Source organism: Aedes aegypti, chromosome 1, assembly GCF_002204515.2.
Source record: "Aedes aegypti strain LVP_AGWG chromosome 1, AaegL5.0 Primary Assembly, whole genome shotgun sequence".
In the NCBI taxonomy this organism is placed as follows: Eukaryota; Metazoa; Arthropoda; class Insecta; order Diptera; family Culicidae; genus Aedes; species Aedes aegypti.
Window position 1 is genome coordinate 210,385,725 of NC_035107.1, and position 12,354 is coordinate 210,398,078.

Below are 12,354 nucleotides of genomic sequence, written 5' to 3' on the forward strand. Positions count from 1 at the left end.
TGGGAAAGTCCTGCAAGGAATCAATGAAGACGTTCTTTTTTGATCGCTGTACGCAGTTGAAAAGAAATGTCAGTTCAAACGGGAGTCGCTGTACAAAATTTCTGCAAGAAATCGGAGAGAAATTTCTTTAGCGATTCCTTTTCAGCAGCAAATCAGGCTCGATCCAGTAAAAACATTGTTCAAAAATTCTTCCAAAGAACTCACGAGGAATCTCTTTCATTTTTTAAAACTTAACCATGTACTTTTAAGAGATTCCTCTGAGAATTCCAAAGGGGATTTCTTCATGAATTATTTCCGTACTTTTTCAGTGTTTTTTACAAGAATCAGTTTTCACTGAGTTTAGTCCCGGGATTAGTAGTTATTATTCAATTCTTTAAGCTTTCCGACTTTACCAGAAAATTTTTTTCTAAGTGTATTTTTTTATTACTCTAGAAATTAATTTGGAGTTGCTCCCCGCATTCCTCCTTTCTAAAATAAAATTTGAAAGTTTCGTCTAAGCAAATTAAAAAAAATCAAACAAAAAGTTTCTAGATGAATACGTTCAACTGTTCCTTCAAAAACTTTTCGGTAAAAATACTCAAAAAATACCGGGCAATTTGTTTAGGGATTTTTTTAGAGAATTATATTATTGTTTCCCCTGTGATACGTATTCTTCCGTTAAATTTTCCAAAGATTCATACAAGTACCACAGATTAAAAAAGAAAAAAAAACAGCACTAGCGATTCTTCAATGGAATTTTAAAATCAACTTTTAAATAGATTTACTGAAGGATTTTGCAATTCATTCTTGAACTCCTCAAAAAAAATAAAAATAAAAAAAAACCCATGAGTTTCATGATGCGATGGCGAATAGATTGATGTAGAAACCATTTTTTTCCTACTTGCAAATATTCCCAACAATCTTTTTAGGAGGGACCATTTTTTTATTATCCTGGTAGAGTTGTAGATGTTTAACGAGAAAATATTGGCGCTATTTTGTAGAACATACATTCAAGAAAAGATTCATAATGTAAAATTTCACTGAATTGGGGATAGGGGTTAGAACACACGCCTCTTACGCCGAGGACCTGGGATGGAATCCCATCCCCAAGACAGTCACTTATGACGTGAGTTAATGAGTATTTTTTAAAATTTTAATTGAGGATCACATTTTAAAAATAATATGTGGATAAAAAGTAAACATAGAACGATTTGTTGTCCTCCAGGAGGAATTCAAGTTAAAAGTATGAACAAATCTCACAATATGATTTGACTAAATTCCAAGAGATTTGTAGCAAAAGTTTTGTGTTTTGTAAATTCATTGAGGAATTAGACTATACTAGAAGTCTTCAAGAATATTGAAGGATGGTTTCAACCATGGTGCTATACCCATAACGCGGGTAGATCACCTTTTCGTGGTGCGTTATGGGGTAAAGATCTACCAATGAAACCTAGTCCTGACTGCTTCAAACGAAGAGAACAGGATGCTATAGTAATCAAAGGAACACTATTAGTCTATGTTACATTTTAAACCTTGTTAAAAGTGACAAGTCTCGGTTTTCCAGTAGCCGAGAATGACTTTAAAACAAGGATAAAAATGAGTCGAAATCAACAAGTTGTTTTCTAATCTTTTATTTATTGTTCTCTAGTTTGAAGAAGTAAGGACTAGGATTCTGATGCATGGACAAAATCGGTGTCACTTCCCGACTTTATCAAGGGATCCGATTTTGACTGATAAAGGGGCGCGCCTGCGGAGAGTCTACCCACCACACCCTTCGAAGGGTTTAAAAAGCGGAACCTTTCAATTATAATCCTTTCCTTTGATCAAGTTAGGAATGACAGCTGTAAAAAAAAACGAATACTTTATCACTTCTCGATAGTGACAAAGTAACACGACATGCACTATACAAAGGACACGGGATATACTACAATAGATCAAATATTGGTCGCAGTGGTTTATGTTCCGAACAGAAAAAAAACCATGGTGCTACAAATGTGTTCGAATTAGTCAAAAAATTATAACAAGTTTTCTTGGAAGAATGTAGCTTAGAGTTTTGTAGTTTAGTTTAAAGTCGCGAAACTACATTAAAAATCAAAACAAAATCAAAGAAAAACATTATTCTGAAATAAAAACAAATGATCGGCTTTGTAAGACCACAGATAACAGTTGTTCATTAGACTGGCCCTTAAACAAAAAAGTTGTAAAACTTAACGGGACACCTCCTAGATATGAGCCTTAGGGTAAAAAAAAACGCTCTCTCAAAATTTCAACTCAATTGGTTGCTCCACCAGCTGGCGCAATCGATGTGAAGTTTGTATGGGATATTCGTCTCAAATATATTGAAAATTGATCCTATGTCACTGTTTCGTTCCGTATACTAATTGTTCGCGTTCAAATAAGCCCAGAATGACAAATACACTAGTTGATACCCTAATGAACATAATTGCAGAAGGTTGTATCTGGATTTAAACTAATTTTCATTACTTTTCCAGTTGTTGAAAGTTAAGCTTAGATCAGCACTCCCGTACAGTCACTTATATGCGTGCGACATGTGCCTCAGCTCGCCCAGCGTCATAGGTGGCTATGATGCGCTTAGTGGTTACCTTCAAGCTATGTTGAAGAAATACAAGCAGTATTGCATGATACACTTCAGATGGTTAAAACACCAACATTATTAATTTTGATCATGGTATAATCTTCCACAATATTCTTCGCTATTATATCAAGTAGTGTTTTTGACATTCTGGGTCCAATTGAACGCGATCATCAATTTTCCTGAGCCAAACAGTAGATGATGTGCCAAATGAGCTGAATTTTTCAGAAAGGCTTCCTCTAACCCCAATAAATAATCCTGGGGGGTGCCCCGTGGAATCATACAACTTTATTTTTCTCCCATACTGAGCTGGGCCAGTCTAATGTTTATGCTAGAACAACCATTTTCTGAAAACCTGTGTAAATATTCAAACAGAAATTCCTTGCAATCAATAGCGCCGCCACACAACGAATTGCGTCAATCATTGATTAATATCAGTATCTCGAAATATTTCATATTCACCACGGATATCGTCATGGGAACTCAGCGATGACAGCGCCACACCGATGTTGCTACTTGTGTTGCGATTCAAAATGACCGTTAATTGTCTTACACAGTTTAACAATCGGACTTCAACGGCTGTTATCTGTGGTTAGACTTTTTCACATCATTTTAAATTTCTGCCATCCTTCTAGAGAAAATTTGCCATGATGAAATTCCTTGAAAACATATGTTAAGAATTAAGGCTTATTTTTCGCCAACATTTCTCGCCATCTATTGTCTAAGGGCCGATTTCTTCACCACCGCTTAGACCGTAGACCACGTTTACCCATACAGTACTGGGCCGATTTTGTCTGCCCCTTTTCACGCAGAACTTTAGGTTGCCATAATCTTATAATTGATTTTTCCCCAAAAATTTCCTAACCCTTTTCAAGCTACCGTGAATATGCAAAACATGGGACAGAAAAAACGATGATAAATTGTTTGCATTTTTAAGAAGAGCGGAAAACAAGTTTGAAAAGGTGGCTGCCAAAATCGGGCCATCTATGTATAGTTGAACTGGGTTTGAAGTCTAAGCGGTGGCAGAGACATTCCTTTAGTAACTAAACCTATTTATTCAATTATTTTTTTTGTACATTATACGAGTTGAAGGTAATGTATGCTGCCGTTCTACGCATGTGTGTCCCGCGGTCCACATAAGGTTTACATAGAACATGGGACAAGTAGGCGTCAAAGGGCAGTAAAGATTTCTTCAATAAATTCTTATTATGGATATCATCATCACCGGATACTGTTACCACTAGTTTTGCAACCAAGTATGCCATCAAAGACACATTAAAGACCTCCATGTCCCTTGCAGTTGCCCAAAGTTTTATGGCTCCTAAGGTAATCTAGAAGGCTGTGAAAAGTGTACTGCGATCTGTCAAACTTGGGGACCGTTTGCACTACCGAGGGACCAAATGCAGTACTAGAAGTGGTACCCAGTCTGAGCCCGAGTGGGACGGACCTGATGCCATGCTTTGGGTGCGCAACCAAGATGACAGCGAAAAGCAGAAATTAATATCATTCAGTTACGAGCCTTCAATCAAGACAGACGCTTTTTAAGCCGTTTCGGGTAATCCGCAATCAAGAAACACGCCTGATCCAGCTACCGGTAAGACGATTGAATGATGGTTTTTGAAGTATTATGATTTGTTCAGTGTTGATGGGAGAAAACTGGATGACGCAGCAAAATATCGCCTGCTCATGCGGAGCCTCAGCGTTCCAGTTAATGAAAAGTTCTTGAATTATATCCTGCCACGACACCCACGAGACTTCACCTTTGAAGAAGTAGTGTAGAAACTGAAATTCGCTTTTAGGACACCACCAGTCCCAGTTTAGTCAGCAGTACGATTGCATTTGGATTGTGAATAACGAAACAGACGATTACGTTACTTACGCTGGCATCGTCAACCGCCAGTATGAGGACTTCGAACTGAACAAGCTGACCATCGACCAATTCAAGGGACTAATCTCGTTTGCGGTCTACAATTATCAAGAGATGCAGACGTCAGGACACGATTACTGTCGAAGCTTGAAGCAGACACGGCGGCAACGATAAATCTCGAGAATTTAGTCACCGAATGCCAAGAAAGGCTGTTGCGGATGCTTCACCAAGATAGCCAATAACATCCTTTCTGTCAACGCAGTAGCAGCACCTATCCGCAAATACGTCACCGTTCTCATCAACGATAAGCAAGCGCATGTCCAGCTGGTTTGTGGTTCGGACGTAACAGTCATCTCCGTCCAATCATGGAATAAGCTTGGTTCATCATTAATCATCAATTCATTCCATGGAGCGAATACAGTCTCGGGTGCTGCACTATCACTGAAGGAAGAGTCTAATGTCGGATGACCATCAACAATGAATCCAGAACAGGCACTTGCTTTGTCACTACAGTGAAAAATTTGAACCTCATTTGGACTGGATTTCATCGAAGCATTCGATCTATGAAACAAACCACTTGCTTCCATCTACAATCAAGTAAATCAACCCAATTTCAACCCATACTACGGAAGCCGATACCAATGACGCACTAGATCACTGCACGAGCACAAAGGTTAAGTTAAGGATCGATGCACGGGTTCACTATTTGACGTTTTAGCGGTGCCGTGTTATTTACGTGACCTTAGCAACGAGTGAATTCGGCACCGCTGAAACGTCAAATTAGTGATCTCGTGCATTGGTCCATTCCTGAATCCACCTGCGAAGCCTGTTTTCCGTCCGAAGCGACCCGTTGCATTTCATGCTATACAGAAGGTTGGATGGATTGCAGAAGCTGAATATCATCACTCCAGTTGATTTCTTCGAATGGGCAGCACAAAACGTCGTTGTGAAGAAGCCAGGAGGAAAAGTACGCATATGTGCGGGGCTGACTATTTACTTACTCCTCGTGACTGAATGCTGCTTTGGAACCACACCACTATCCTCTTCCGGCGCCCGACGATATTTTCAGCCAGCTGGCAGAGTGGCAGGTAGCAAGATCTTCAGTGTTATTGATCTCTCGGATGCTTATCTGCAAGTTGAGATTGATGAAAAATCAAAGAAGCTATTGACAATTAACATCCATAATGGACTGTTCAAGTTCAAGCGGTTAGCTCCTGGTGTGAAATCGTCACCGGGTGCATTCCAGCAGCTGGTGAGAAGTTTGATTGCCTGAATCGTACGAATAGAATCCTTTCTGGACGACTCAAAACAGATGCTGAACACGAAGAAGGCTACATAGTCGGTTCAGAAGGTATACGTCCGGATCCAGCAAAATGCAGTGCAATTGTCCAGATGCCACGTCCAAGATGTCGTCATCATGCATCTGTTCGCCGATGGACAAGTTAAAGCTGTTGTTCACGCTTCAAGAAAACTGACACAATCTGAGCAAAACTACAGTTAAGTGGAGAAGGAAGCCTTCGTGACCAAGTTTCGCCGCATGCTGCTAGGCCGGCATTTTAAGGGAATTCCACTTCATACGGACAATCGCCTCCAGAGATGGGCACTTGCGCTTCTGGGATTTGATTTAGATGTGGAATACGTTCCCACTGACCAGTTTGGGCGCGCGGTCGTCCTCTCCTGGTTAATCAACAATCATGAGAAACCAGACTAAGAAATCGTTGTTGCTGCAGTTAGTATCGAAGAGGAAATGGACAGTATTCGAGACGTTTGGCAACCGTCCAGTCACGTTCGAAGAGGTTCAAGGCTGGTTGTCCATCAAGCAAATTTCAGATCCAGCTCTCAAGATGTATCATTCCCGGTGAGAATTTATTTCAATCATCAAGGATTGTGTTATGTTCAGCGACCGAATCGTAATTCCAGCTGTATTTCGGGCTCGCATTTTGAAGCAAATATATTGCGGTTACCCTAATGGTGAGCGGCGGATGAAAACAGTTGTACGCAGTATTGTATACTGGCCTGGGATTGATGAATAAATTCAACATTTCGTTCGACATTGTTCCATATGTACCAGTGGAGTGAAGTCACCGCCACAGATCCAACCTTAACCGTGGCCTAAATCAGAAGGACCCTGAAAACGACTTCATCTGGACTACGCCGGACCAATTGAATGTCATTGAAATTTAATTGAATTGAATGTCGTATCTGGTCAATATCGATTCATTGAGTAAATGGCCAGACATTTTTCAAACCCGATCAACAACAGCATCTTCGACTATCGGAATTTTGGAAGAAACCTTTGCAAGATGTGGGGTTCCTGATACTATAATCTCGGACAATGGATGCCAATTTTGTAGCATCCATCATTTACAGTCAAATGGACAAGTGGAACGGTTTGTTGATACCCTCAAACGTTCACTACGGAAAATCACCGACGGAGAGAACATACCATCAGCCGATGCCCAACAAACGTTCCTTCAAGTGTATCGTTCAACGCCAAGTACAGTTTTGGAAGGAAAATTTCCAGCAGATATGGTGTTTGTGGAAAATCGCGACCAATTGGAAATGGCACCCTGGCACGATTATTGAAGCAGTTGGTAATGTGAACTACAATGTCCTTCTGGATCAATTCTTGGGCCGTACTCACGCAAATCGATTACGTCCTAGAAAGAATTCAAAATAAAATTTTGAAAATGATTCTGAAGCTTCTTCCCTGGTATAGTACCAATGAGTTACATAGAATATCCAATATTGGAACAGATGTCAAATAAAATAATTAAAAAATGTAAGGCAAAAATCGTTACAATCTTCTATTGCCACGATTAATGCGTTATATATTTAGGTTAAGTTAGGATAAGTAAATTGAAAACGTGTTTTTTTTCTCTTATAAGCAGGTGAAATCAACTCACCTGTATAAAATCTGAACTGCTGCGGCAAATGAAATGTATTATGTTGATAAAATCTTAAATTTGTTTTACCAAATTGGGATGATAGTGTTGTCTAACAGAACACCTAGATATAAGAAAAGAATGTTATGTTTGAAATAATACTAATAAAGAAATTAAAAAAAAATACGTCCTAGATACAACGAAGTCTAACCGCAGTTACACTGATAACAGCCTTGCGGTTGAAAATTTCAGGGTTAAATTAAATACACAACGCCACTTGATTTATGCAGACTAAATTAGCATTTATGTCAAATATTTTGTGCACTCGATTTTGACATGGCACCATTTCGACAGTTAAAATTACTATATCATGGTTAAAAACTTGCAGCAAGCCAGAATCGAACCGAGGATCTGGCGACTGTCAAGCGCGAACGCTTACCACACGGCTATCGATACGGTTGGATGAAAAGGGAACAAAACGCAAATAAAAAGCGTTCATGATATCTCAATCGTGGTTGGAATAGTAAATTTGAAAACATGTTCATGGTTCTCATTACTTCAATGCTCGTTTCAGTGCATGGTCACATAAATAACACGGCACCGCTAAAACGTCAAAGAATGAACGCGTGCATTGGTCCATTGGTGGAATCCGTATGAAAAATGAAATGAATGAGAAAAATGAGTTTCTTTTTGGGATGGTACACAAATTATGTCACGCTAAATTTCAACTTTTTGGACCCCCTCCCCCCCTCTTGGAGCGTGACGTAATTTGTGCATGACCCCTTTCATGAAAAATGGAATAAAATTTGAAATCACAGTAGCACTGTGGTGTGAACTGATGGTTAGTTCTGGATTAGAATTCGGTACTGATAATCCAAAACATCCAATCAGTATATCGAAAGGCAATTGAACTGAACGTACCCTCTGATATAGTATTTTCAACCGCAAGGCTGTTCTCAGTGTAGGGATACAATTTTCGATTTTATTTCTGCGGGATTTTCTGTAACTTCCGTATAAATAAAAACGGATAGCAGAAAAATGTAGCTTAGATTTTGCGGAATCAATGGAAAAAAATTGTAGTAATCGTTACTTCTTTCTTCTTCTTGCAGAATGATGTGTGAACTGCAAACTTTATTTTTGATAATAGTAAACACTTTTGGGTGTAATTATAGAGGTGTCTACAAATGTCTAAAGTAGTCTTCCAAATATTCTCATATACCACTCTCCAATTGTCGCAAGGATGTGGTCAGACTTTTGTAAACTTTTGACTGCTGAAGAAGCATCAATCTGGTCTAGATTGCTAAAGGTAGTTTCAAAATATGTGTATTGAATAAATGCGACAGGACGTTGCCTCCGGCCCAGATAGCCGTAGCGGTAAACGCGCAGCTATTCAGCAAGACCAAGCTGAGGGTCTTGGGTTCGAATCCCACCGGTCGAGGATCTTTTCGGGTTGGAAATTTTCTCGACTACCCAGGGCATAGAGTATCTTCGTACCTGCCACACGATATACGAATGCAAAAATGGTCATTGGCACAGTAAGCTCTCAGTTGATAACTGTGGAAGTGCTCATAAGAACACTAAGCTGAGAAGCAGGCTCTGTCCCAGTGGGGACGTAATGCCAGAAAGAAGAAGAAGAACGTTGCCTCCATCACACATTTTAATAAGGTATAATTAATTTTGAACATGGGCTCTGCTAGAATTTGTCTATAAACGTTTTTCGATTACTACGTCAAAACTCATTCCCGACATTTTACTTAAATTGTCATCTAGTTATGAACAAAGTGTATTAATGTTTACCTCAACAACTGTAACTGAAATACAGTGAAACCTCCATGAGTCGATGTTCCATAACTCGATATCGACTCATGGAACCATACATAAAACAAATGTTTATGGTTACTACGACGGTCCCCTAGAACAGCTTTCCGAAGCATTTCTGTTCCATTACTCGATATGTCCATGAGTCGATTCAGCTATCGACTCATGGAGGTTTGACTGTACTTAAAAGAAATCACTCATAATTTTTTCAATAATATTATCTTTTACGGGTCTACGGATCAATGATCATGAGATGCTATGAAAACATTTTCAGGCTCTTCAGACTGCCACACACAATCCGATTAACGTTCAACGCTCCGTCATTGTAATCATCGTCATTAGCGAAACTTTAAAAACAATTTTTCTGTTCAAAACTGAAAATTATTCGATGAAAATATGTTCACTGTGTTTCGGTTGGAGAATAGAATGCAGTGAACACATTTTCCTGTAAATTTTCTTGATTTTGAACGAAAAAACTGCTTTTAAAAATTCCGAAATCAATCACGGATCCTGCCCCCTTAATGTGTTAAATAAAGCGAGCACAATACAAGCGTTTGCGCAAATTTGTCAGCATTTTTTCACCTCAGGACGAAAGATTGCATCGCTGCCAAGCGGTCTCTACACTCAGAAATTAAAATAGTCACAGAATTACTAAAGTTTATGCATTAATGTCTATTTTCTATCTGCCTTTCTTTCATTCTACTGTGAATTTCTACACTAAATGTCATTTCGCCTGGGTTGAAGCTTAGCGATGCTTCAACCCAGGCGAATTGACAAATAGGAATAAAATTCCCTTCAGAATGAAAGAGAGGCAGATAGAAAATAGTCATAAATTACTAAAATTTAGTCATTCTGTGACTACCCGTGTTTCTGAGTGTTGTGGAAAAGTCTGCATCTTGTCACCTTTATTCACAGAAAAGAGGATCGATGAATAGAAATCGATCATGCGACTTTCGCCCTTATTCTAGCACACGCTTGAATAGCGGTTTTTACGCTCAATGGTGTGGGTGCTCCAGTGTAGATGTAGTTGTGAAACTCAGAGGAAAATAGTATGCACTCTGTCTCAAAAAACACCAACAATCTGGGTAGAATAAAATCAAATTGGGTAATATTTCCATATGCATTTTGACGAGTCTGGAAAGCGTGTGCAAGTTTCGTTGAGGAAAACAAAAACAAACTGTGTATGATGAGCGCATGCGAGTGTTCGTGTATTCAAATGTTACTAAACTCTATAATAACAAAACATTTGCCATCACCGCAGCGTAGCAGATCTTAACATTTGATGCTCTTATTACACTTGCTTTTACTGTCGATTACACTGTGGAACACGTTTTTGTCTCAAGCACCAAAATACCGCTATTTACTAAATTAAGGGTTGCTGAGTCCATTGCCGTTTTCATAAATATCATGACACGTCTAGTTTTCGAGATATTGGTTAATTAAAATGCAAAATTTGACTATTTCAGCCAACTTGCATGCAAGTTTACCAGCTTGTACGGCAAATGTTTTACTTAATTTGCCACAGAATTCAAACTTCATGTATACAACAATAATTATCAACAAAGTTCATAATATTTTCGATGGTAAAGCTAGGTATGCTGTTCGGCTCAAGAAAAGTAAAAATTTCTGCCCAAGAAATGGTCAAGAAATTTCCTACAGCGAGCTCCATTTGAAATGACATTTTTTTTCAACTGCGTACTGCGATCAAAGAAAAATGCATTTCTTGAGCATTTCTTGCAAGAAATTTCCCACGCATCGAGATAGGCGATTACTTTTCTGTTGAAGTGCATACTTCGTTAAAATGTTATTTTTTGGTGGTTCAGAAAAGTATTGTATTTTGCAAAATAAGAGAAACAAAGAATATGAAGACTACAAGCATGTTGAAAAAAATCGATTAAAACTAAATTTTATTGTGAAATTTCAACTAAATTATATCGAAATTGAAAGTTCAAATCCTATTTAGCGTGTTTGGTAGATTATATCACAAAAAGTTTGATAAATCATACTTGAAATTTTCAATGAAACCAATGTTTTTATACAACTTTGGCGACTTATAGCTAAAAATTGTGATAATCTGGAACATTTCTGAGAACGGCATCAGATTCAGCGACCCGAAATCTACTAGAGATACATAATTTGATCCTTGAGACACGCAAAAATGTCATTTTTGTTACGCTGTGTTACCACCCTTTTCCATCAATCTAAAGTGAACTAAATAATATTCTCGAGAAAGCACTTTCCGACGAATGCCAAATATGGTTCTCCTTTCTATAATGTGACTTATAGTCACTTGAGAGACCTTCCAAGACGGCCTTGAACAAACGTTCCGGTTTGTCGTCCTAAGTTAAAAATTTGTGCTTCTTCTCTTCAAGATGTTTGAGAAGAAGTTCGCGATCTTTAAGTGTCCAGCAGAACGCGACAGTCTCCTTTCTTTACGATTTGGAAGGAAACCTTCATTACCCTGATGGAGCTCAAGATCTCATGCCCAAATCCTCCAAATTCGGAGCAACTGACTTCCATAGGCGGCACCATTTGCTTCCTCACTTGAATCAAAAAAGCCTGGGCTAGAGGCTGCTTCGATAAGATGTTCGGAAACTTTGTCCAAAGCATCGAACTGATAGCTGATTTCGATGCAATTATCAACATTATCCATTTCATCCTTGGAAGAAAGCTCGCATTCTGAAGAAATGTCCATTCTTCCATTTTTGCCACGTTTAGTGACAGTTTTAAATCCCACTATTTTGGAAGGAAGTTGTGTATTAAGAGATTAATTCTTTCGTTGGTTCGTACCCGACCAACCAGTCTTCATAATTCTTTATAGATCTTTGACCAACGATGGCGATCGCTAACGGTTCAAAACGAATCTATGTCGATCGCTATCGAAAACCACTGACTGGTTGACCGGGTAGTTGCAACCATATTCAGTGAATAATCGAAAGAAGAAGTGACCCTTTAAGAGGTTTTTTTTTCAAGACGGTGTCCAAGAAGGATTATCACCACTTTCGCTAATGGATCCAAACAAGGATCGAAAAGGGATCAATAGTAAAAATTAGCACTGACAAATACTGTTTTATTGTTTTAGGTGGTTTTAAAAACTTCCTAGAACAGAAAGAATTTGTGTACGCACAGAGCAAAGGTACGATGCACACTGAAAGCCACTTCTCATTCTTCCATCTCATCGTACTTCCAGCACGCCTCGTAAAACTATTCGT

At 38.7% G+C, this 12,354-nt stretch overlaps 1 protein-coding gene across 5 annotated transcripts in view; it reads left to right on the plus strand.

Annotated features, from left to right (window-relative positions):
- The window catches only part of LOC110681517 (diacylglycerol kinase theta), a 134,423-nt gene that overhangs the window by 114,507 nt on the left and 7,562 nt on the right, over positions 1-12,354 (plus strand). The window lies entirely within an intron of this gene.